The sequence below is a fragment of the Pinus tabuliformis genome, chromosome 9, assembly GCF_031772625.1.
Source record: "Pinus tabuliformis cultivar Carrire ecotype Pingquan chromosome 9, CPIR1, whole genome shotgun sequence".
Lineage (NCBI taxonomy): Eukaryota > Viridiplantae > Streptophyta > Pinopsida > Pinales > Pinaceae > Pinus > Pinus tabuliformis.
In genome coordinates, this window is record NC_142307.1 from 657,027,917 (window position 1) to 657,052,090 (window position 24,174).

Sequence of the window (24,174 nt, forward strand, 5' to 3'; positions counted from 1 at the left end):
CTCAAGGATACAAAGTTTGAATGGTACAAGTTAAACATGAGTTTAATCACAGTATTTTCATTTACCATAGTAAAATTTATGAAGGATAATTTACTACAAATGGGAAATGTCTCAAAGATACAAAGTTTGAATGATACAAGTTTTTTACACAATGATTTCTCAAAAATACAATTATTTTTTATTTTTATTTTTATTTTTACTTTTTTTCTGAAGAATACAATTTTTTTAAGTGAAGTATATATATTTTGGTCGCTGAATATTTTACTGTAAATGATATAAGTTTCTACAGAAAGATTTTTGAAGAATATAAAAAAAAAAAAATTAATGAAAATGATGCAAAGTTTGAATGATACAAGTTTTTTACATAAAGATTTTTGAAGAATAATTTTTTTCACTGAAGTATATATATTTTGATGGCTGAAATTTTAATTAAAGAGTGGTCAATTTTCTAGCGAGGATATATATTTTATGGTGGTTGTACAATTTTACTGTAAATGATATAAGTTTCTACAGAAAGATTTTTGAAGAATAAAAAAAAAAAAATTAGTGAAAATGATGCAAAGTTTGAATGATACAAGTTTTTTACATAAAGATTTTTGAAGAATAATTTTTTTCACTGAAGTATGGCTGAAATTTTAATTAAAGAGTGGTCAATTTTCTAGCGAGGATATATATTTTATGGTGGTTGTACAATTTTTTTTTACTCAAGTATATATATTTTGATGGCTGAAATTTTAATTAAAGAATGATCAATTTTTTGGCCAGGATATATATTTTATGGTGGCTATATTTTGGTAGCTGAAATTTTAATTAAAGAATGATGAAGTATATATATTTTGGTGGCTGAAATTTTAATTATATAATGGTCAATTTTCTGGCATGGCTGAAATTTTAATTAAAGAATGGTCAATTATCTGGCGAGAATATATATTTTATGGTGGCTGAAATTTTAATTGTTGCTGAAATTTGAAATTTTTATGGTGGTTGTACAAATTTTTTACTGAAGTATATATATTTTGGTGGCTGAAATTTTAATTAAAAAATGATCAAATTTCTAGCGTGGTTGAAATTTTAATTAAAGAATGTATAGGTGCTGAAATTTTAATTAAAGAATGTATATTTTATAGTGGTTGAAATTTTTATGGTGGCTGAGTGGCTAAAATTTTAATTGACAATAATTTTAATTAAAGAATGTATATTTTATGGTGATTGAAATTTTTATGGTGGCTGAGTGGCTCAAATTTTAATTAAAGAATGTATATTTTATGGTTGCTGAGTGGTTGAAATTTTAATTTACATTAATTTTAATTAAATAATGTATATTTTATAGTGGCTGAAATTTTAATTAAAAAACGTATATTTTATGGTGGCTAAATTTTTTATGGTCGTTGAGTGGTTGAAATTTGGTGGCTAATTGGCTGAAATTTTAATTAAAAAAATGTATATTTTATAGTGGCTAAAATTTGTATGGTGGCTGAAATTTTAATTGACATCAATTAATTTTAATTAAAGAATGTATATTTTATGGTGGCTGAAATTTTAATTAAAGAATGTATATTTTATAGTGGTTGAAATTTTAACTAAAACTAATTTTAATTAAAGAATGTATATTTATGGTGGCTGAAATTTTAATTAAAGAATGTATATTTTATATAAAATTTAATTTTAGAGGCCAATAAGATTTGAACCTAGCTCTTTAGGAGGCTATTTTAAACTTACCACTAAACCAAAAAGCCAACTTTGTTAAAAGAAGAGGAGAAACAAATTTATATCTTTTCAGAAGTATTGTATATATCGCATATATTTTGAATTTGAAAGGATTTGATGAATAGAAACAAATTTATATATTTTCAGAAGTATCGCATATATTTTGAATTTGAAAGGATTTGTAGAATATTGGAGATATATGGATATTTGGGATATGTGAGTAAAGGAGGATAGGTAATTGAAAAATCATAATTAGTGGCAAGATTACTTCACGACTCAACTGCACTGAAACCCTAACTATGGTTAGGAAACTTCGACGGGATTTCCAATCAAGGGCAGTTTACATGCGATAATGTATGAAAATGTTGCAACAATTTTAGGAGATCGATTCCAAGGAAAGTGAAAAGCGATAAGAAGTCGTCATCATTTTTTATTATTGCCTTTTAAAGTTTAATTTGGTTAAGTTATGATTATAAAAACAAAAAAATCAAAGGCATAGTGGTTAATAAAATTTACATGGTTATTTGGTGGATTGAAGGTCATAGGTTCAAATTGTTGACAAGATAATTCTATAATTTTTTTGTGTTTTATCACAAAATTTGTTAAAGTTGTAAAGCCAAAGTCGAAGACATATAATTTTAGAAGATTTTTTGTTAAAGTTGAAAAGTCAAAGTCGAAGACATATAATTTTAGAAGATTTTTTTGTTAAAGTTGAAAAGTCAAAGTCTGAATGGAAGATTTGAAGTTAAAGTTACGTTGTAATGGGTTATGTTGTATTGGGTGCATGATCGATTGAACCTGACACCCAATTATCACAAATTTGTTTATATTGGGTGCATTTTCGGTGGTAGCCGACACCCATTTCTAAAGTTGATTGCTCAAAAACATGGCAAAGCTCGATGATTACTACAGTTATTAAACAATTTAATGTCATCTTCTATGCATAACATTGTCCATGCATAACAGTGTCCAAGTCAACAGGGACACGCTCTATGACATCCAGTCATATTTGAAAAATGTGAAAATGAAAATTGAATTTTTGGAACTAGAAACGCAGTTTCAGCGAGAAGAACTGCAAAAGAAGAATTTTGAACCTATTCTTGTTCCGAATAATAGTGTGTTTGAGCCCGATAATCATTCATAAAATAATTAGAGTAATGTTTCTGCAGGACCAGAAATTTCTCTTGAAGAGCCTATTCTTGACCCTGTTCTACAACCAATTCAACAACCTTTGCGAAAATCTACAAAAGGAAATGCAACTGAAAGTTCTTTGGAGAAGCCTGATATTCCCAAAACTTTCATAAGGCCATGGCAAGAGATTAGACCCAATAAACACAGAACTGGTTTGGGTTACAAAGAGGATATTTTGGATATATCTTTTCACATACCAGATTTTGCTAAACTGATACAATTCCAAAGTGCTACATTTCTAGATGGTGTCATTCTAGAACAAGTTTATAGATGCCAACAATGTAACAGGGTTGGACATGTGAAAGATCTATGTTTTGATCTTCACTTGTGTGAACATTGCAGAAAGCGAAAACATCATACAAATAAATGTTCCAAAAACAAGTCTACTGCAAGAAAGAAGGTAAATTTCAGATGGACTGCTTCTTGGGATTAGATCAAAACAACCAAGAATTACAGGGCATATTGAAAAAAATGTTCCAAAGTGATGAGCATCCTTGCAGCAATGAAGAGTACTTCTCACCTTGTATCCGACAATGGGGGAATGGTTGATGGTTTACTACAAGTTCGAGTTTGAGATGTCAAGCGAGCCTGAGTTAGATTTGAGTTGATTGGATAGTCTACTATAGGTTCGAGTTCAAGATGTCAAGCGAACCTGAGTCAGATTTGAGTTGATTGAGTTGATTGAGCACTTCCATGTTTGGAATTGTTTGAGGAACTGCTATGATAGTTCTAGAGTTTGTGGTCACCTTAAAACCACATTTTTTGTTGTTTTGAGAACCGCTATGAAGGTTCCAGAGTTGATTGAGAGGCATTCAGCTCTTGGCTGAGATGCATTTCTGCATTTTGAGCTCTCGTTCTTGGACTTTGGTATATCCCTTCGGATTAAGGGGGACTATTAGATAACTAATCCTCGGGATTAACCTTGGGTTAGTTTGGGTAGTTATTGGAGTCCAAGAACTCCTGGAAACTAATTCAACTGTTTCCTATATGTATTTATATGTACATAATTTTTTGAGATCATTTAATATACATTTTATTTGGTTTTCAGTTGATTGTGTTACAATTACAACAACTTCAATGAATACACCTACCTACAACTGACCAAAAACCTTTAGAGAGCTCAAACACTAATGCAAATCTGTACTTCTGCACCAAACCTTAACGCCATTGGTGTCATCTCCTTTTTTTTGTCCATGCAGCTAGTCAACCACAGTCTCACTGTATCTCTAGCATTGATCCATACCTTAACCTCAACAATCATTAGTAGTCATTAGATCCACATACATAACTCATGTCCATTTAATAAGCACCATTCCCCTTTATCACTACCACAACTTCCTTTCTTTACACCTACACACTCTCTTCCTAACATCTTCTCCACAACCTAATCCACAACCTGATCCATTGGTCTTGGCATGTGTTCAACTTTGGCAGCTTAAAAATCCTAACACTAAAAATGTGATATCCCTTAGCTTAATGTTTTTCTTATTGTAAATAAATGTGTATAGCCTTACTTTAATTTAAGTATGCTACATTGCTAGACATTTAATTATCAACAAATTCACTGATAATTGTATGTGAAGTTGCGAGTATGTTTTTATTCTATAAATAAATAAAAATCAACCTCTTCAAGGGGGAAACCTCCTTTACATTACACAAATGAACAATGATTGGATGATACGAATGACAAAACCTCATTTCTATATATAGGAGTCTAAGGGGTCACATATACCTTTTGGAGTCCCAAAGGAGTCTAAGTTTTTATAAATCCTGAGTGCCCTCTTAAGGGAGAGGTGTGCAATTCCCTAAGAATCTTTTGTTTGAGTTAGGAATTCTTACAGAGTTATAACCAATCTTTCTACCGTAACGAATCATTTTTCTAGCTAAATGTATCAGATGTACCGGGATCTTGTTGTATCTTTTGAATGAGTGCCCACACTTCTTTGTCATTCTTCCATTCATCCCTTGCTTCGTTTATCCAATCTGGTTGGATAATTGAAATAATGCAAAGAAATGCTTCCACATCCTCATCCTTTCTTGAGAGTGCATCTGCCACAACATTTTGCTTCCCTTTTTTGTAGATGATTTCAAAGTCATAACCCAACATATTTGTGACCCATTTTTGCTGCTCTTCTGAATATAATTTTTTTTCTAAAAAGTATTTAAGACTATCATGATCCTTTCTTACCTTGAAGTGTCTTCCCATTAGGTAGGGTCATCATTTCTTAAGTGCATGTAGTATTGCCAACATTTCCTTCTCATAAATAGCTTTGTGTAAATACTTTCCTTTGATTGGATGACTTTCTAAGGAAATGGGTCTTTCTTCTTGCGTTAAAACATCACCAATTCCATTTCTTGAGGCATAACATTCCACAATAAAGGTTTTTGTGAAGTCTAGTGTAGCTAAGATAGTGCTTGGCACATTGCCTCTTTAAGATGTTCAAAGGCCTTTGTTGCTTCTAGAGTCCATGAAAATGCATCTTTCTTCAATAATGTTGTTAGAGGTGCTGCTATTCTCCCATAAATCTTAACAAACTTGCTATAATACCCTGTCAACCCGATAAATCCTCGTAGATGCTTTATGGATGTGGGGATTTTCCATTCCTTAATGGTCTTAATTTTTGTAGGGTCTATCTTAACACCTTCATGAGATACAATATGACTAAGATATTCCACCTCTTGTACTCCAAAGAAACATTTGGAGCTTTTTGCATATAATTATTTCTCCTCCAATAGTTTGAGCACCATGTCAACATGTTGAACATGATCCTTCCAATACTTGATGTAGATTAGTATATCATAAAAAAATACTAACACAATTTTTCTAAGGAAGGGTTTGAAAATGGAATTCATCAAACCTTGAAATGTAAAAGGTGCATTGGCAAGGCGAAAAGGCATGACCAAAAATTCATAATGACCCTCATGAGTTCTAAATTTTGTTTTCGGAATGTCTTCAGTCTTCATTCTGATTTGATGATATCCTAAACGAAGATCCAACTTGGTGAAGTAAATTGATCCATGCAATTCATCAATGACATGAATGAGAAATTTATCTTTAATAGTGAGCTTGTTGAGCTCCCTATAATATGAACACATGCACCGTGATCCATCCTTCTTTTGAACCAATACTATTGGAGCAAAGAAAGAACTTTGACTAGATTGAATTATACTAGCCTCTAGAATTTTTGCAACCATATGTTGAATTTCGCTTTTTTGGGCATAGGGATATTTGTAAGGCCTGATGTTTGGAGGAACACTTCCTGTAATCAAATGAATAGCATGATCATGATCACGAATAGGTGGGAGGCCTTTGGGAGTCTCAAATACCTTGGAATGGTCCAAGACTTTTTGGAGATCTAGAGAAATAGATGGTTTCGATGTGGGAACCTCTAGTGAACATAATTGTGCAGTTATGCCTCATTGTTATTTCTTTAGAAGCTTTGTCATTTCATTAGAGCTGATTATCTTTCTCGGTTTCCCTGCGATACCCCTCAATTCAACTTCCTTTCCTTCTGAAGAAAGTTTCATGAAAATTTCTTGAAAATTAAAAGCTATTGTACCCAAGGATTGTAGCCATTGGACTCCCAGTACAACATCAACACCACCCATTTGAATGGAAAGCATTGGGTTATTCAATACATATTCTCCCATGGATAGCTTGATATTATAGCATTTTCCAAAGAAATTTATGGTTCCTCCACTTACAATCATCACTTGACACTCTAGTGCTGGATATAGGAAGTAATTGGCTATCTTACAATGAATAAAATTACGGGTACTACTCGAATCAATCAACACTATTACATTTTTCTTCTTGATATGCCCTTCTATCTTGATAGTTTGAGGAGTGGTAATTCCAGCCAATGCATTACAAGATATGGTCGGATTCATTTCTTCTTTCTCTAGGGTTTGTTCCTAGTGTATATCGTCTTCTTTTGACATCTCTTGTTCCTTTTCTTCCTGCTCTTCACAATCTATGTAAAATAATTTCTTCTCAGCACACTTATGACCTTTAGTGTATTTGCTATCAAAACTATAACAAAGCCCTTTTTCTCTCTTTTCTTCCAATTGTTGTGGTGTCAACCTTGTAAGTTGTGGGAGGCTAGGGGCAACAACACTTCCATCTTTATAATTGTTAGTGGTAGGCTTCCTTGTTGTGATGATTTTGCTTTCAATTTTTCTTTCCAACCTGAATGCCTTCTCCAATTAATCGAGTTCCCAAAGGCGAACCTCATGTTGTATGTTATCCTTTAAAGTCCCTATGAACACATCAATCCTATGCTCCTTTAGAATATATTTTACCCTTATATTCGATTTTGGAAGTCCTCAATGTGCTCCATCATTGAATCCTTTTGTTTGAGATTCATCAATTGGCTAAAAAAGTGTTGCTTTTTGTATCCTCATAATGTGTTATCATTTCACCTGTAAAAATTGACCAAGTGACAATTTGTTTATGAGAGCAAAGCCATCGATACCATACAAACTGATTTGGTTCCAAATATAATTTGCAATGCATACCTTTTGTGTGTTTTGCACATTATGGAGATCGAAATATTGCTCCTTCTGTAGTATCCATGTTACGGGATCCCATCCATCAAACTTCCTCATATTCATCTTTGGAACATGGTGGGTCTTCGATCCAATGTTAGAGTCTATGAAATCATGATTAACATTTATTTTGTTCTCATCATGAGTCTCCTTTACTACCCTTTCACCATTAGTAAGCATTTCTTGTAAAATCTTTGTCAAATTTGTCTTCAAATCTTCCATCTTAGCTTCCGTGCCATCCATCTTAGCTTCCACGCAATTCATCTTAGCTTCCACATCATTCATATTAGCTTCTACGCCTTTCTTTAAACCATCCATCTTAGCTTCCGCAACATTTTTTAAACTATCTATCTTAGCTTCCATGCCATACATCTTAACTTCTACGTCTTTCTTTAAACCATCCATCTTAGCTTCTGTTACTTTTTGTGGGAGTGAATTTTGTTGCACTTGGTCTCGTAATTTTGATATATCATGTTGCATTTCTTCCTCTTCTTCATGAGTCATTCTTCAGCTTTCAGGTTGCTTACTAGGTGTTTCTATTTTCTTTCTTCAGGGCATCATTTAATGATAATAATGCTTCACTATGCCCTTTTAATTCATTCAAACTAATTTTTCAAACCAAAGTTATGCAAAAAATCTAAAAATACTACACACCTTTTTTCACTTTGTGGGAGCTCGATATTGAATCTATTGTATCTCTATAATTTTAGATATCCAAGATCTGAAATTGCTTCTTGTGGTAGACCTCTGAGTCCTCTTTCTAACCCATAAGTTTGATTAAGATTGGATTCTCTAAGGAAGAGTTATGTCGAATCTCCCACGATGACCTAATTATAGACTAGTTCAGTAGACCGAACTTGTACGAAGTGCCACGTGTCACTTTTTTAACCTTATGACCTAAAACCAATACACAGAAAACTAAAGGCTATCTTCTTTCTGTAACTTCTTACGAATTTTCAATCCGATGCTCATGAATAAATTTATGACGATTTTCTCCAGGTCATCTGTTTAAGATATAATTTGGGATCCTGCAAAAACCCTAACTTCATTACATCATATCTCTGAAAATATAGCACAAAAAGATTTGAAATCCAGACTCTAGGTTCAAAGTGATTTCATCACAAATGGGTATTTTTTTTAGCTTCTGAAACGTTGCAGAAAAAAAGTTATAGCGAAATGTCAAGATGACCTGTTTGGAGCAGCGAAACCCTAGAATCCAAAGCTTTGATACCAAATGCTATGAAACCAACTCACAAATAGATAGAAAAGATAAATCAATGACTAAGAAATCAGCGTCTTAGAGGGGGAAAACTCCTTTACATTACACAAATGAACAATTCTTGGATGATACAAATGACAAAACCTCCTTTCTATATATAGGAGTCTAAGGGGTCACAATATAACCAAAGCCAACCTAACAATAATAATATAAGGGCATAAAAATAACAATAGTGGGCTTCTATGGGACACAATAATAACAATATGGGGACAATAGGGATACAACAATAACAATAAGGGCTACAATGACAATAGTAATGGGGGAATCACTAGTATTATAGGGACCTAATAGTTATTGACTCTTATTCTTTTTCATGTTGGTAATATTTTACTTGTTTTGAAAATTAGTTGAATTATAAATTCATAAAATACAAGGGGTGTTATGAGTAGTCCATCTTGTACCCTTGTTATAAAGAAGACTAAGCCTATTGTGATTCAAAATAATAATGGAGATGTTCTTAGCCTTGCTTCTCTTATGAATAATGGAGTTGTTCATAGGCTATATTCTCTCATATAATGGAGTTGTTCATAGGCTATCTTCTCTCATATAGAGATTTTAACACAACAATTATATACCACACTAAAAGTAGCATGACTATTAAATTTAAATCTAGAACTAACTCTAGGATTTACTAGCAACACTAGCATATCAAGAAAAGGAGAACATAGTCCAACAATTAATTTTTGATGGCCCAGGGCATTCCTTAAAGTTTAATCTTGAAGCAATGTTGATCAAGGTAGGGTGGTACCCACTCTTGTATTGGTTCCAACAACTTTGTCATCTTGGGTGACTGCCAAAAAAAAGGAGAACACAGTCCAACAATTAATTTTTGATGGCCTAGGCCATTCATCAAAGTTTAAGCTTGAAGCAATGTTGATGAAGGTAGGGGAGTACCCACTCCTGGATTGGCTCCAATAGCTTTTACATATTTGGTGACTACCACCTTTGTCTTGCCCTGCCCTTCTCCTTGGCCATAGAAAAGTTTCCATTTTTTTTGGGTTCTCAGAGCCTTCCTTGGATCCTCATCCCCCAAATAGCATTGATTAAATTCACAGTTATGGTCCAATTGCTCCAGTTTGTTAAGGATTTTCTTATGCTTAGTGCCTCTTTAACAATGATGACTATGACACACCCTATCGCCAAAGCATGTCCATGCCCTCAAAAATAGTATCATCGTCACTCAATCATACATTGATAAAATTCCATGTAAGAGAAAAGTGTGTTCGTCAAACCAATAAAGGGTTGGCCATTGACCACTAGATGCCCCAGTTGTTTGCTTGTCTAGATTGTCTATATCATTATGAACAAGAAAAATTGCAGCTGTATTTGGACTAATAACTCCATTTCCATGTTTATTCATTGGAGACCAATGCCTTGCAATATCATGCCTTCCACTAGAAAACCTTCCCACAACAAACCCTCTGCCCCAAAGCCTTCATATGGTCAACCCAACCGTAAGTCACGTTAATGGTTGGATTGAAGGTTGTTTACTAGGATTGTATTCTTCCCACCAAACAATTCTTTACACCATACAATGATGGATGTAGAAACCTCTTCGTGAAGGTGTTTTCTTGAAAACTTGATATTGATGGCAGTTGTGTCCTTAGAAATTAGTAGGAAATTTAAAGATCTTTGAGCTACACCTTTATGACCTTTAACCTAATTTTCATTGTTTTCTTCGTGACCATTCTGCTCCATCTATTTACGTATGTGGGTTGTCAAACCATAATGACATTGTTTAACATTATGTTGTGTCCTTAACTAAATATACTCTATATACTATCTATACTAACCTAAAGCTATAAAAACCAATTTCTTTATCCTAACAATTCTCCAAACTTAAAATTTCTTTTTTAAATAAAATAATTAGTTTTTATAATTTAAATATTCAATTAAATCACATACCATATAACATATTCTTTTTTCTATACTACTCTTTCCTATGCTACTGCCTTAGGGAGTTTTCTTTACAACATATGGTACAATTGATTATAATAATTAGGCGATAGGCCTTCCTATGCATCAACAATTGTCAACACTTTTACTCTCCACTTGACATCTGTGCGCCGAGCTTCCGGGAGAGTTCGTGGAGTTTATGGCACAATGCTCGGATCTCCAGATGAGGAAAAATGATGACACGGCATGCTCCAACTCCTGAACATGTGCTGCGCTGATTGAAAAGATCGTGAGGCCCAAGATTCATTCTGTATGCGATGTATCTTCACGGAATGAGGTCCAGGTTCATTGCATCTTTGGTCATCCCTCCCATTTCGTGTATATCCTCAATGTCTCTTCCCTCCTAGAATCTTTCAACCAGAGGAAGATGACGCATAAATCTTCAGAATAACGACTGCCACCTCTCCATACAGATCTCCAGAGTTCTCAGTGTCGAATTCAATTGGAAGCCAAACGATTAAAAGCAGTTTTGAAATTTCTGCTGGCCCTGCAACCTCATTCTCGATTTATTCGTCGGCGCATGGCTCCTAGATGGCTTACAGTGAATGAAAAGACTATCGTTTAGTTTTCTGTGGTGCCTTGCATGTGTAACCTATATCAGAGGAATTTTTGTTTATTTTAATACTCTCTGTCATTTATGCTCTAGGGTATCCCTTTCTTCTCTCGACTCTAGTATTCAAGTTTCCTATCAAGGGTTTCAGAGTTACGCTTCCTGATGGTGCCTTCCTCTTCTAGTCCGACGCTCACTATTCGGGTATGTGATTACATGTAACTCAACCATTCCCATGTGATACATATATATTTTGTTTCCCTTTCAACAGGTATGTCGTGTCTAATTTTTTTCTGGTGATTTTAGTATTAATATATGGCTATTTGAATCGTTTCCAGGGTTTTGCAAAAAGATCGATGCTCTGCCACCTGGGCTCTTCGCAGGAATGATTATGGCGCTATCTCTCACAGTAATGTAAATAAGGTTCAATACTGTCTCTATATTAACCTATTCCTTTTATACTCAGCGTTTGACCCTTTTATTTTCAGATATGCTGGTTGAGTATGAATTGGGGTTATGTCATAACCCCATCCTTATTTATTTCCTTGAGGGCGAAACTCCTGGGCGAGAGAAGTTTTGTCCTAGAATTCTCCTGCCTAGATTTATAAACCATTAATTGTATAAAATAACTTTCTTTCTTACTTTTAGTGTTCTAACTGGTTAACTGATGAGGCTCTATGGCTTGAGAGCATAGACCTCTGATTAATCGCGCATCAGTTGAAATCTTTCCTTACTATATGGCTCCTGTGTGAATTTGAAATATGCACCAGTCGTGCAACTATGATTACTGGATAAATTTTGTATGTGTTTGCAATGTGCGCCAGTTGCGCAAGCAATGTTATATATTTCTCTTATATAATTGGGTAAATATTTTAGACGGCCATTATTATTGCTCCTAGGCTCGATCGATACTTTGGGTCAATATTTATTTTAATGTTGAATTCCATATAGTGTGTAGCGTGTGTGGCTATCCCTATGATATATTTTCCCCTTTCTATGCTAGCTATCAAATTAATATACGATTTATTTTGTTCAATTTGCATTATATTTCTAGCATGAAATGTGTTACTTAGGTTGCTACAATCTGTCATATGCATTGGCATTAAAATGAAACGATTACTTGTTTTCTTGTTATAATATTTGTGTATTTTTTATTTCTTCTTGAATATGCCATGTGTTTCATTGATGAAATGAGTTCTCTAGTCATATACGACGTTTCTCTGTTCATTATTACTTTGATTTCCATAATGTTTATTGGTAACCTATAACTAAAAAGTGTTCAATTAATTGTTGTTTTACCCCATTTATGTTAGATTTCTATGTTATTACAAACCTTAGCCTAGCAACTAATTCACCCTTAAATAATTTAATCAATGTCTTAAAAAATACCATGTTCTGGTTTAGATCTTGGTTATTGACTTACAACGACTTACAACTGCTTTGATATAACGACTTCTTTCCTTATTCCTAACTGTGATTCGGTTTTCTTATATATAGGGCATTTATATGCTCAATAGCTTTACTTAGATATATGTTAATACCATAACAACTTTCACCTTTTAATATTTAGGATCCTCACTCCATTCATTCTCAAGACTGACTGGTACTACACTTGGTAACACATTAAAGTGAGACTTTTTCTTTTTGTTTGATAAACCATTTACTTACTTTTTCTTTTTGTTTGATAGACCACTGACTTACTATGAATTGATTGCGCACTATTAACCCCATATAAATTCTAGGTCTACTACATTAATACTCAATTAACATTTTCAAGGAAGGTGTAAAATTTCATAAAGCATGCAGGGTCTAATTACTGCAAAATACATTCACATATCCCCTTTTTTCACCTAACTGCAATTCCAGTCACTAATTCATTTGAACTTAGTATCAGCCTTTTAGCTACTGCAATTTTCTAAAACTCCGCATGTCTAGAATCTCGGAAGCTCAATCATCACTATTTCTAATTATTCCAAAGTTCTCCGTTTTGTGAATAATTTTTTCTTAAAATGTTTCAAGATTTTATTCATGATTTTAAACGAGTAATCTAGTTGTAGTTTTTTATGCCGGATTCATTTGTGTGATGCCACAGTTGGGTTTCCTGGGACATATGCATTTGAATTGAAAACAATGTTTTTGATTTTAGCTTAATCTTGGATATATCTCTTTCTGTATGATATGGGAGAATAGTCAAATGTGTAGTTTTGAAGTCATGTACTATTATGTTTTTATAAGATTGTTAGTGTATTGTTAAAGTATCTTTATGTTGATTTGCATGCCTGGTAGGTTTGTAAGAGGTAAAAATGTGCAACACCTTACAGCATGCAAGCTTATAAGCTACGATAGCGTTACTCCAAATTAATTTAAAGTTGATCAAATATAACCCCTAAAACCTTCAAAGATGTTTAATTGAACGAACTCGGGGGTTTATAGGCGAGTGTGCAGAGTGATTATAGAGATTTAATCCTGCAATCTTATGCTTTATTTCAGGAAAAGAAGCTTCTTTTGAATGTTGTAAATTGAAATCAAATTCATAAACAAAAATGTTTTGAAACATAAAGATAAATTACCTTAAATTCAAGGATGAGAATTTTAATCAACAATCATGTTTTTGAAGGTATGCGATATCATTCTAATGCATGGTAGAGAATCTAATAGAGTATGTCAAAGCTTATGCATGCTTATAGTGATGACCAAATAATTTTGTGGAGAAATGTCCAGCGTATTTTCTTATATCAAACATTTGTGTAGGATTTCAACCAAATAACATTTCATTGAGTATGTATTCACAAATCAATGATTTTGGGATCAAATCCCACAAAGCAATTTTGTACATGCTCTTCAAATTCCTTCAAACTTTTGAAAGTAAAACCAATGAATTATCAAATTTTACTATAATAAAAAACAATTAAAAAGCCTTTAGCCATCCCAAATTGCTCATCCTTTAGGCTTGAACCAACATCTCTTCTAGAAAAATTCAACAATTCCAATTTAATAATACTATTGGCCTATCTTTGTACCTTTTGGGACAATTGCTAATACATATAAAATGAAAAAACTAATTAAGATGTAAATATGACCTAGGAATAAAACTAGTGAATATGTAGATGTGGCCGAGGAAAAGAATAATAGTAAAAATAATGCACTAAGTTACAAAATTAATAAATTTCGAGATTGGACGGATTTTGCCCATAACTTGGTATGCAGCCATTTGTCTCGTTTTTGGAAAAGTCCATAACTTGGTAAGTCCAGCAAGAAAGAAAGGTTCGGATGGCTGAAATAGTTAAATCTTGATCAGTTTATGGTATGTTTTGGATTTTGTCTCAGTTTCCTGAGACGACTTCCTCGGTGTACAATTGAACGCATTGCTGACACAGGACTACATATGAAAAGTGAGACATATTTGGACTGTTGGGCGTGGCAAAACTGTCCAAACATATGAACAATATATTCAAATTAGTAGTTGAATTTTAATATATATATATATATATATATATATATATATATATATATATATCTCGTAGAATTATTCATATTATTCATATTAAAGCAAGGTTAATTTAATAAAATAATAAAAATGATCAGAATAAAATTTATAATTTGTAAATAAAAATATAAATGTTATATATATAAATTTATTTCTTTCTCATATATTAAATATGATTCATTTTCCAACCAGTAAATATGATTCATTATTTTTAAGAGACAGATCAAAATTTTTCATAAACATAAACTAAGAAACCGCTTTCTTTGAATAACCATCATGGCTGAACATAATCAGACCTGACAACCATGACTATGAAACCGATTTCTTCGAATAACCATCATGGTCTGAACATAATCAGACCTGAGAACCATGAGGACAAAATGCAAAGGACGGAAAATATAGAGAAACTAAATTGAATTGTTTTTTTTAACTTTTTAAAAGAGTTGTTTCTAAGTGTGATTTTTTAGAATGTTTAGGGGATTTTTGTCTAAAATCTGATGAAAATTTTTGTGATAAAATCTTGATTTGTGTTGTTTAAACTGAGTATTTGATTACATATATGAATTCAGTACCCTGAAAAATTTTTGGACACGTTGATTGTGCAAAGTTCATCAATCAAACTTATGATTTCAATAAATTACTGTCACATTCTACACAAATTAAATCCAAAAAGAAACCAAGAACTTTTCAAAAAATCACACTTACAAACAACTCGTTGAAGAAATTCCCTCCACCTCTATGTGAGACCTTTAGCTAAAATTGTTATGCTGAAAAGCTCTGAAAAATAATTAAATTTTAATGCAAAAGATAAATAAAAAGAAAAAAAAGAATGGAGACCCTGGCAAAGTAAGAATTTCAAATCTGAAAAGTGCCAATCTGTATTTAACGAGCAAATCACCCAGTAACCCTGTCAAATTCCATAGCTGGACCGCAGAGGCAACATGCTGATATAAATTTTATAACGTAAATTTATAATTTTAATAAATTTTCTTATATTATGTTTACACACATTAAAATCTTATATTTTATTTTGTATCATTATAAAAATATTTATTTTACTTTTTGATAATCACGAAATTTATTATAAGCAACGATTTTCACTAAACTTTATGAAATCTATGTATATCCAACTATATGGCTTCACCTTCCATTATTCATTTCCGTTTGTGGTGTCTCGTCTTCGCCCACACAATTCCTTTGGCAAAACTGGTATAACATAATAAAATAATAATATTTAATTTTAAAATATACATGAACTTTACTATTAAAAAAAAGTTTAGTCAGTTATAATTGCAAAGAAATAGAGATTGGATTTGATCTTAATTAGCTATGACGCTGAAGATGGGAATGTAGGGCTAATTTGAGCTGAAATGGTCAAATTACATTCATATATTTAGTTGATTTTGCTGGTCTAAGTTAATGGAATGAAAAGGGATAATAGTGAAAGAGAAATAAGACCAATATATTATAAATATAATATTTTTTTTTAAAATTTTGTGTAAAAAATTATTGAAAAAATAGTTGAATGATAATCTATAATGGAAAGACAAATAACAATAGAGTTTTGGTTACATTATATAAGAATATTTTGGATAAAATTATGGATTATCAAATCTAAAGCTTTAAAATTTTAAAATGTTAATTGACTTTATGATTAAATCAATTTTATCTAAACTATTCTAACAATTTCTTTCTTTAGGGAAGATTAACCTGGCCATAACCTTCGCTAATTGTCTAAGATATTTATTGTTGTGCATGGTTCATCAACCATTTTACATCCTAAGATTTCACATTGCCCTGCTCAAGCTAGCATACTAATACAGGAGTCACCCTCATACATATTCAAGTGGTCCATTTCACAACTTGATAATCCATAACTCCATGTAACATTGCACTCTAACATGTATCGTTGAATAATAAGTCTTACAACAAACTAAACTCAAGCTAGCATACCATCTGCCACCCTTGTACCTATTCAAATGGTTCATTCCTCAGCTTTAGGCATCATGTGCCAGAGCGTTACATGTATGTATGAACAACTAGGAAATACACTTGCAAACAACTAGGGTTTACAACTTGGACCAAAAACCTTTAAAGCCTTACATGTATGCCTGAACAACAAGTATTATTGTTAGACAACTAATGTTCAAGATTAACCTTGGGTTAGTTTGGATAGTTATTGGAGTCCAAACACTCTCGGAACAAATTCAATTGTTTCATATATGTATTTATATGTACAAACATGTACATAATTCTTTGAGATAATTTAATATACAGTTTATTTGGTTTCCAGTTGATTGTCTTACAGTGGTATCAGAGCCCTGATTGATTTGTTCCTAAACTCCATGTATTTGAAATCTATGGTGTAAAAGTGAAGACTGTGAAGGTAAATTGCAGCGGAGAGTTAATCCAGTAGAGGGTTAATCCAATGGAGCTATGCAGTGGGATGTCCAAACTATTGACTCTTTGTAAGTTTCATATCTTTCAGTGACAATGAAAGATGATTGGAGAAATTGAGTGGCATATTTTTTTTAGTAATTACTGCAGTAAATAGGAGCAATGTAGTGGGATGTCCAAACTATTAACTCTTTGTATGTTTCATATCTTTCAGTCATAATGAAATTCGATTGGAGAAATTGAGTGGCATATTTTTTAGTAATTACTGCAATAAACATGAGTTTAATCACAGTATTTTCATTTACCACAGTAAAATTTATGAAGGATAATTTACTACAAACGAGAGATGTCTCAAGGATACAAAGTTTGAATGGTACAAGTTAAACATGAGTTTAATCACAGTATTTTCATTTACCACACTAAAATTTATGAAGGACAATTTACTACAAATGGGAAATGTCTCAACGATACAAAGTTTGAATGATACAAGGTTTTTTACACAATGATTTCTCAAAAATATAATTATTTTTTATTTTTATTTTTTTCTGAAGAATACAATTTTTTTAAGTGAAGTATATATATTTTGGTCGCTCAATATTTTACTGTAAATGATATAAGTTTCTACAGAAAGATTTTTGAAGAATAATAATAAAAAAAAAATTAATGAAAATGATGCAAAGTTTGAATGATACAAGTTTTTTACATAAAGATTTTTGAAGAATAATTTTTTCACTGAAGTATATATATTTTGATGGCTGAAATTTTAATTAAAGAGTGGTCAATTTTCTAGCGAGGATATATATTTTATGGTGGTTGTACAATTTTACTGTAAATGATATAAGTTTCTACAGAAAGATTTTTGAAGAATAAAAAAAAAAAATTAGTGAAAATGATGCAAAGTTTGAATGATACAAGTTTTTTACATAAAGATTTTTGAAGAATAATTTTTTTCACTGAAGTATATATATTTTGATGGCTGAAATTTTAATTAAAGTGTGGTCCATTTTCTAGCGAGGATATATATTTTATGGTGGTTGTACAATTTTTTTTTACTCAAGTATATATATTTTGGTGGCTGAAATTTTAATTAAAGAATGATCAATTTTTTGGCCAGGATATATATTTTATGGTGGTTATATTTTGGTAGCTGAAATTTTAATTAAAGAATGATGAAGTATATATATTTTGGTGGCTGAAATTTTAATTATATAATGGTCTATTTTCTGGCATGGCTGAAATTTTAATTAAAGAATGGTCAATTATCTGGCGAGAATATATATTTTATGGTGGCTGAGTGGCTGAAATTTTAATTGTTGCTGAAATTTGAAAATTTTATGGTGGTTGTACAAACTTTTTACTGAAGTATATATATTTTGGTGGCTGAAATTTTAATCAAAGAATGATCAATTTTCTAGCGTGGTTGAAATTTTAATTAAAGAATGTATAGGTGCTGAAATTTTAATTAAAGAATGTATATTTTATAGTAGTTGAAATTTTTATGGTGGCTAAGTGGCTAAAATTTTAATTGACAATAATTTTAATTAAAGAATGTATATTTTATGGTGACTGAAATTTTTATGGTGGTTGAGTGGCTCAAATTTTAATTAAAGAATGTATATTTTATGGTGGCTGAGTGGTTGAAATTTTAATTTACATTAATTTTAATTAAATAATGTATATTTTATAGTGGTTGAAATTTTAATTAAAAAACGTATATTTTATGGTGGCTAAATTTTTTATGGTCGCTGAGTCGCTGAAATTTGGTGGCTAATTGGCTGAAATTTTAATTAAAAAAATGTATATTTTATAGTGGCTAAAATTTGTATGGTGGCTGAAATTTTAATTGACATCAATTAATTTTAATTAAAGAATGTATATTTTATGGTGGCTGAAATTTTAATTAAAGAATGTATATTTTATAGTGGTTGAAATTTTAACTAAAACTAATTTTAATTAAAGAATGTATATTTATGGTGGCTGAAATTTTAATTAAAGAATGTATATTTTATATAAAATTTAATTTTAAAGGCCAATAAGATTTGAACCTAGCTCTTTAGGAGGCTATTTTAAACTTACCACTAAACCAGAAAGCCAACTTTGTTAAAAGAAGAGGAGAAACAAATTTATATCTTTTCAGAAGTATTGCATATATTTTGAATTTGAAAGGATTTGATGAATAGAAACAAATTTATATATTTTCAGAAGTATCGCATATATTTTGAATTTGAAACGATTTGTAGAATATTGGAGATATATGGATATTTGGGATATGTGAGTAAAGGAGGATAGGTAATTGAAAAATCATAATTAGTGGCAAGATTACTTCACGACTCAACTGCACTGAAACCCTAACTATGGTTAGGAAACTTCGACGGGATTTCCAATCAAGGGCAGTTTACATGCGATAATGTACGAAAATGTTGCAACAATTTTAGGAGATCGATTCCAAGGAAAGCGAAAAGCGATAAGAAGTCGTCATCATTTTTTATTATTGCCTTTTAAAGTTTAATTTGGTTAATTTATGATTATAAAAACAAAAAAATCAAAGGCATAGTGGTTAATAAAATTTACATGGTTATTTGGTGGATTGAAGGTCATAGGTTCAAATTGTTGACAAGATAATTCTATAATTTTTTTGTGTTTTATCACAAAATTTGTTAAAGTTGTAAAGCCAAAGTGGAAGACATATAATTTTAGAAGATCTTTTGTTAAAGTTGAAACGTCAAAGTCGAAGACATATAATTTTAGAAGATTTTTTTGTTAAAGTTGAAAAGTCAAAGTCTGAATGGAAGATTTGAAGTTAAAGTTACGTTGTAATGGGTTATGTTGTATTGGGTGCATGATCGAATGATCCTGACACCCAATTATCACAAATTTGTTTATATTGGGTGCATTTTCGGTGGTAGCCGACACCCATTTCTAAAGTTGATTGCTCAAAAACATGGCGAAGCTCGACGATTAGTACAGTTATTAAACAATTTAATATCATCTTCTATGCATAACATTGTCCATGCATAACAGTGTCCAAGTCAGCAAGGACACGCTGTATGACATCTAGTCATATTTGAAAAATGTGAAAATGAAAATTGAATTTTTGGAACTAGAAACCCAGTTTCAGCGAGAAGAACTGCAAAAGAAGAATTTTGAACCTATTCTTGTTCCGAATAATAATGTGTTTGAGCCCGATAAGCATTCAGAAAATAATCAGAGTAATGTTTTTGCAGGACCAGAAATTGCTCTTGAAGAGCCTATTCTTAACCCTGTTTTACAACCAATTCAGCAACCTTTGCGAAAATCTACAAAAGGAAATGCAACTGAAAGTTCTTTGGAGAAGCCTGATATTCCCAAAACTTTCATAAGGCCATGGCAAGAGATTAGGCCCAATAAACACAGAACTGATTTGGGTTACAAAGAGGATATTTTGGATATATCTTTTCACATACCAGATTTTGCTAAACTGATACAATTCCAAAGTGCTACATTTCTAGATGGCGTCATTCTAGAACAAGTTTATAGATGCCAACAATGTAACAGGGTTGGACATGTGAAAGATCGATGTTTTGATCTTCACTTTTGTGAACATTGCGGAAAGCGAAAACATCATACAAATAAATGTTCCAAAAAGAAGTCTACTACAAGAAAGAAGGTAAATTTCAGATGGACTGCTTCTTGGGATTGGATCAAAACAACCAAGAATTACAGGGCATATTGAAAAAAATGTTCCAAAGTGATGAGCATCCTTGCAGCAATGAAGAGTACTTCTCACCTTGTATCCGACAATGGGGGAATGGTTGATGGTTTACTACAAGTTCGAGTTTGAGATGTCAATCGAGCCTGAGTTAAATTTGAGTTGATTGGATAGTCTACTATAGGTTCGAGTTCAAGATGTCAAGCGAACCTGAGTCAGATTTGAGTAGATTGAGTTGATTGAGCACTTCCATGTTTGGAATTGTTCGAGGAACTGCTATGATAGTTCTAGAGTTTGTGGTCACCTTAAAACCACATTTTTTGTTGTTTTGAGAACCGCTATGAAGGTTCTAGAGTTGATTGAGAGGCATTCATCTCTTGGCTGAGATGCATTTCTGCATTTTGAGCTCTCGTTCTTGGACTTTGGTATATCCCTTCGGATTAATGGGGGACTGTTAGATAACTAATCATCGGGATTAACCTTGGGTTAGTTTGGGTAGTTATTTGAGTCCAAGAACTCCTGGAAACTAATTCAACTGTTTCCTATATGTATTTATATGTACATAATTTTTTGAGATCATTTAATATACATTTTATTTGGTTTTCAGTTGATTGTGTTACAATTACAACAACTTCAATGAATACAGCTACCTACAACTGACCAAAAACCTTTAGAGAGCTCACACACTAATGCAAATCTGCACTTCTACACCAAACCTTAACGCCATTGGTGTCATCTCCTTTTTTTTGTCCATGCAGCTAGTCAACCACAGTCTCACTGTATCTCTAGCATTGATCCATACCTTAACCTCAACCATCATTAGTAGTCATTAGATCCACATACATAACTCATGTCCATTTAATAAGCACCATTCCCCTTTATCACTACCACAACTTCCTTTCTTTACACCTACACACTCTCTTCCTAACATCTTCTCCACAACCTAATCCACAACCTGATCCATTGGTCTTGGCATGTGTTCAACTTTGGCAGCTTAAAAATCCTAACACTAAAAATGTGATATCCCTTAGCTTAATGTTTTTCTTATTGTAAATAAATGTGTATAGCCTTACTTTAATTTAAGTATGCTACATTGCTAGACATTTAATTATCAACAACTTCACTGATAATTGTATGTGAAGTTGTGAGTATGTTTTTATTCTATAAATAAATAAATAAAAAATAAAAACTGAGAAATTAATGGCTAAGTACATATCAATGTTGCAATTTTATTTTGTAAATTATTATTATCCATCAACCACACCGAATTTAGGTGATTAGATTTAATTTTAAAATTATGATATTCGTTAATTAAATGTCTCCTAGAAGAAAAAGAATTGCCTTCAGAGGTGGGAGACAAGAGCTCATTAAACTACTTGTCACCTATTATGAGGTGGAGGCAGTTAGTAACCACCCAAAGAGTGGTAGATGGATATTATTAGACAATTCTCCTGCTTTTGTCTCAATTATTCTGAGAGCAAAATTGAAAAGAAAATGAAGAAAAGCACGGAGAATAAATAGAAATAAAATTTCCAAGCCTATTTTTCTCGGGGGAGACGAGCAGTGTTTCTTGTGTCAAGGCTAGAAGGAGCCAAGTAATTAGCCATATATTCCAACTATAGTAATCTGTCAAAGAATTTTACACATTTGTTAGAGAAACATAAATGTGTTGGTTTTATTTAATAGGTGGAAATGAGATTGAGTAACCAAAAAAAATTGATGGTGGAAATGAGATTGGGTGTCATTATATAGTAAATAATGGACACGTAAATAATAATTTATGAAGAAATATATCTCTATATTGCTAGTTTTAATTCTAGATTTTATGTTTTGGGCTTAAATTCTGCATGTGAATATAAGTAACAAAAAAGAACTCAATAAATAGAGAAATGTTAAATTTTTTTTAAAAGCTCATACTGGAATGTTATTTATTTTGAAAGTTTATAACGAAGCTAGAACAATGTACAATGTACTTATACAAGTAGTTACAAATCATGTTATTTACCTATTTCTTTTGTTTTGAAAAAAAATTATTTTGAATATGAAATGAAAAGAAAACGTGTAAAAAAAATAATAATATTTCCCAAATTGAAAAAAATATATATATTTTTTAAATTTAATATTTTTTCGTATTAATAAATAAAATAAATAAATAAAAATTAAAAATATTTACCATACATAACATTGCAGCTTAATATTAAAAAAAAATAAAACATTTTTTTTTTTTTTTTTAGAAAAAGTATTTGATTTTACAATTGGCCAGAGAGCTTATAAATTCTTTTACCTCATTCCTGGATTAGAATATTTCTCTATTGCAAATAGAGAATCTTTGAAATGAAATCAAGAAGAAACTCGTAAGGGGTTCTCTTTAAACTTAGGGGTTCTCTTTAAACTTATATAAATGAGTGAGAAGTAAATGTGCAACATGGAAAACAATGTGAATTCTAATATAGATCGTTAAATTTAAAACTCTATAGTATTTGGAGACATTGAAGGAAAGACTGCCATTTTTTAGTATCTCGGATAATTTTCTAAAATCAACACTATAGATAATATTTTCTGTAAAATTATTGATTAAAAAAACTATAGCAAAAGAATACAAGAAAATATTAAGATTTATTTTTTTTAATATGGATTAAATAAGAACAAATAAGTATTAAAAGGAACATACAGTCATGCTATTCTAATGGATGAAAATCTAAAGATAAGTGTTGACAAAGCCCAAGGTAGCAAGTGAGTCTACATAAAATTCGAATCTTTTTAATTATAATAATTGTCTACAGTTTAAAGGCAAACAAAAAAACGAATCATTTTAATTATTCTAATGGATGAAAATCTAAAGATAATGGAGGACATTTTCATGACTGCACAAAAAAGGTTAAGCGTTGACAAAGTCCAAGGTAGCAAGTGAGTCTACATAAAATTCGAATCTTTTTAATTATAATAATTGTCTACAGTTTAAAGGCAAACAAAAAAACGAATCATTTTAATTATAATAATTGTGTACAGTTATAAAGGCAAACAAAAAGACTTGTAATTAAGAATAGGGTTATTGTATTAAAAGAATGGTAATTCTTAAAATTAAGCTGAGAATTTATATGCAGGAAACGATATATTTGTACAAGAATTTGTGTAATCAAAGGGTAAAAGTATACAATACTGAGGCACACCTAAGGATTCCTGTGGCTAACGTATCTATACTTTTGAGAAGGAAAAATAGTCAAAATTCGAAGAATGATAAGCCCTGAAAAGCATAAGCTATATTTGCAATATAATCGCAACAAGAAAAGGGAAATTAATTATTCAAAAGAATTCCCTATATATTTTAAATTTGAAAAGATTAGAGTAAACACAAGATTATACCAAATAAT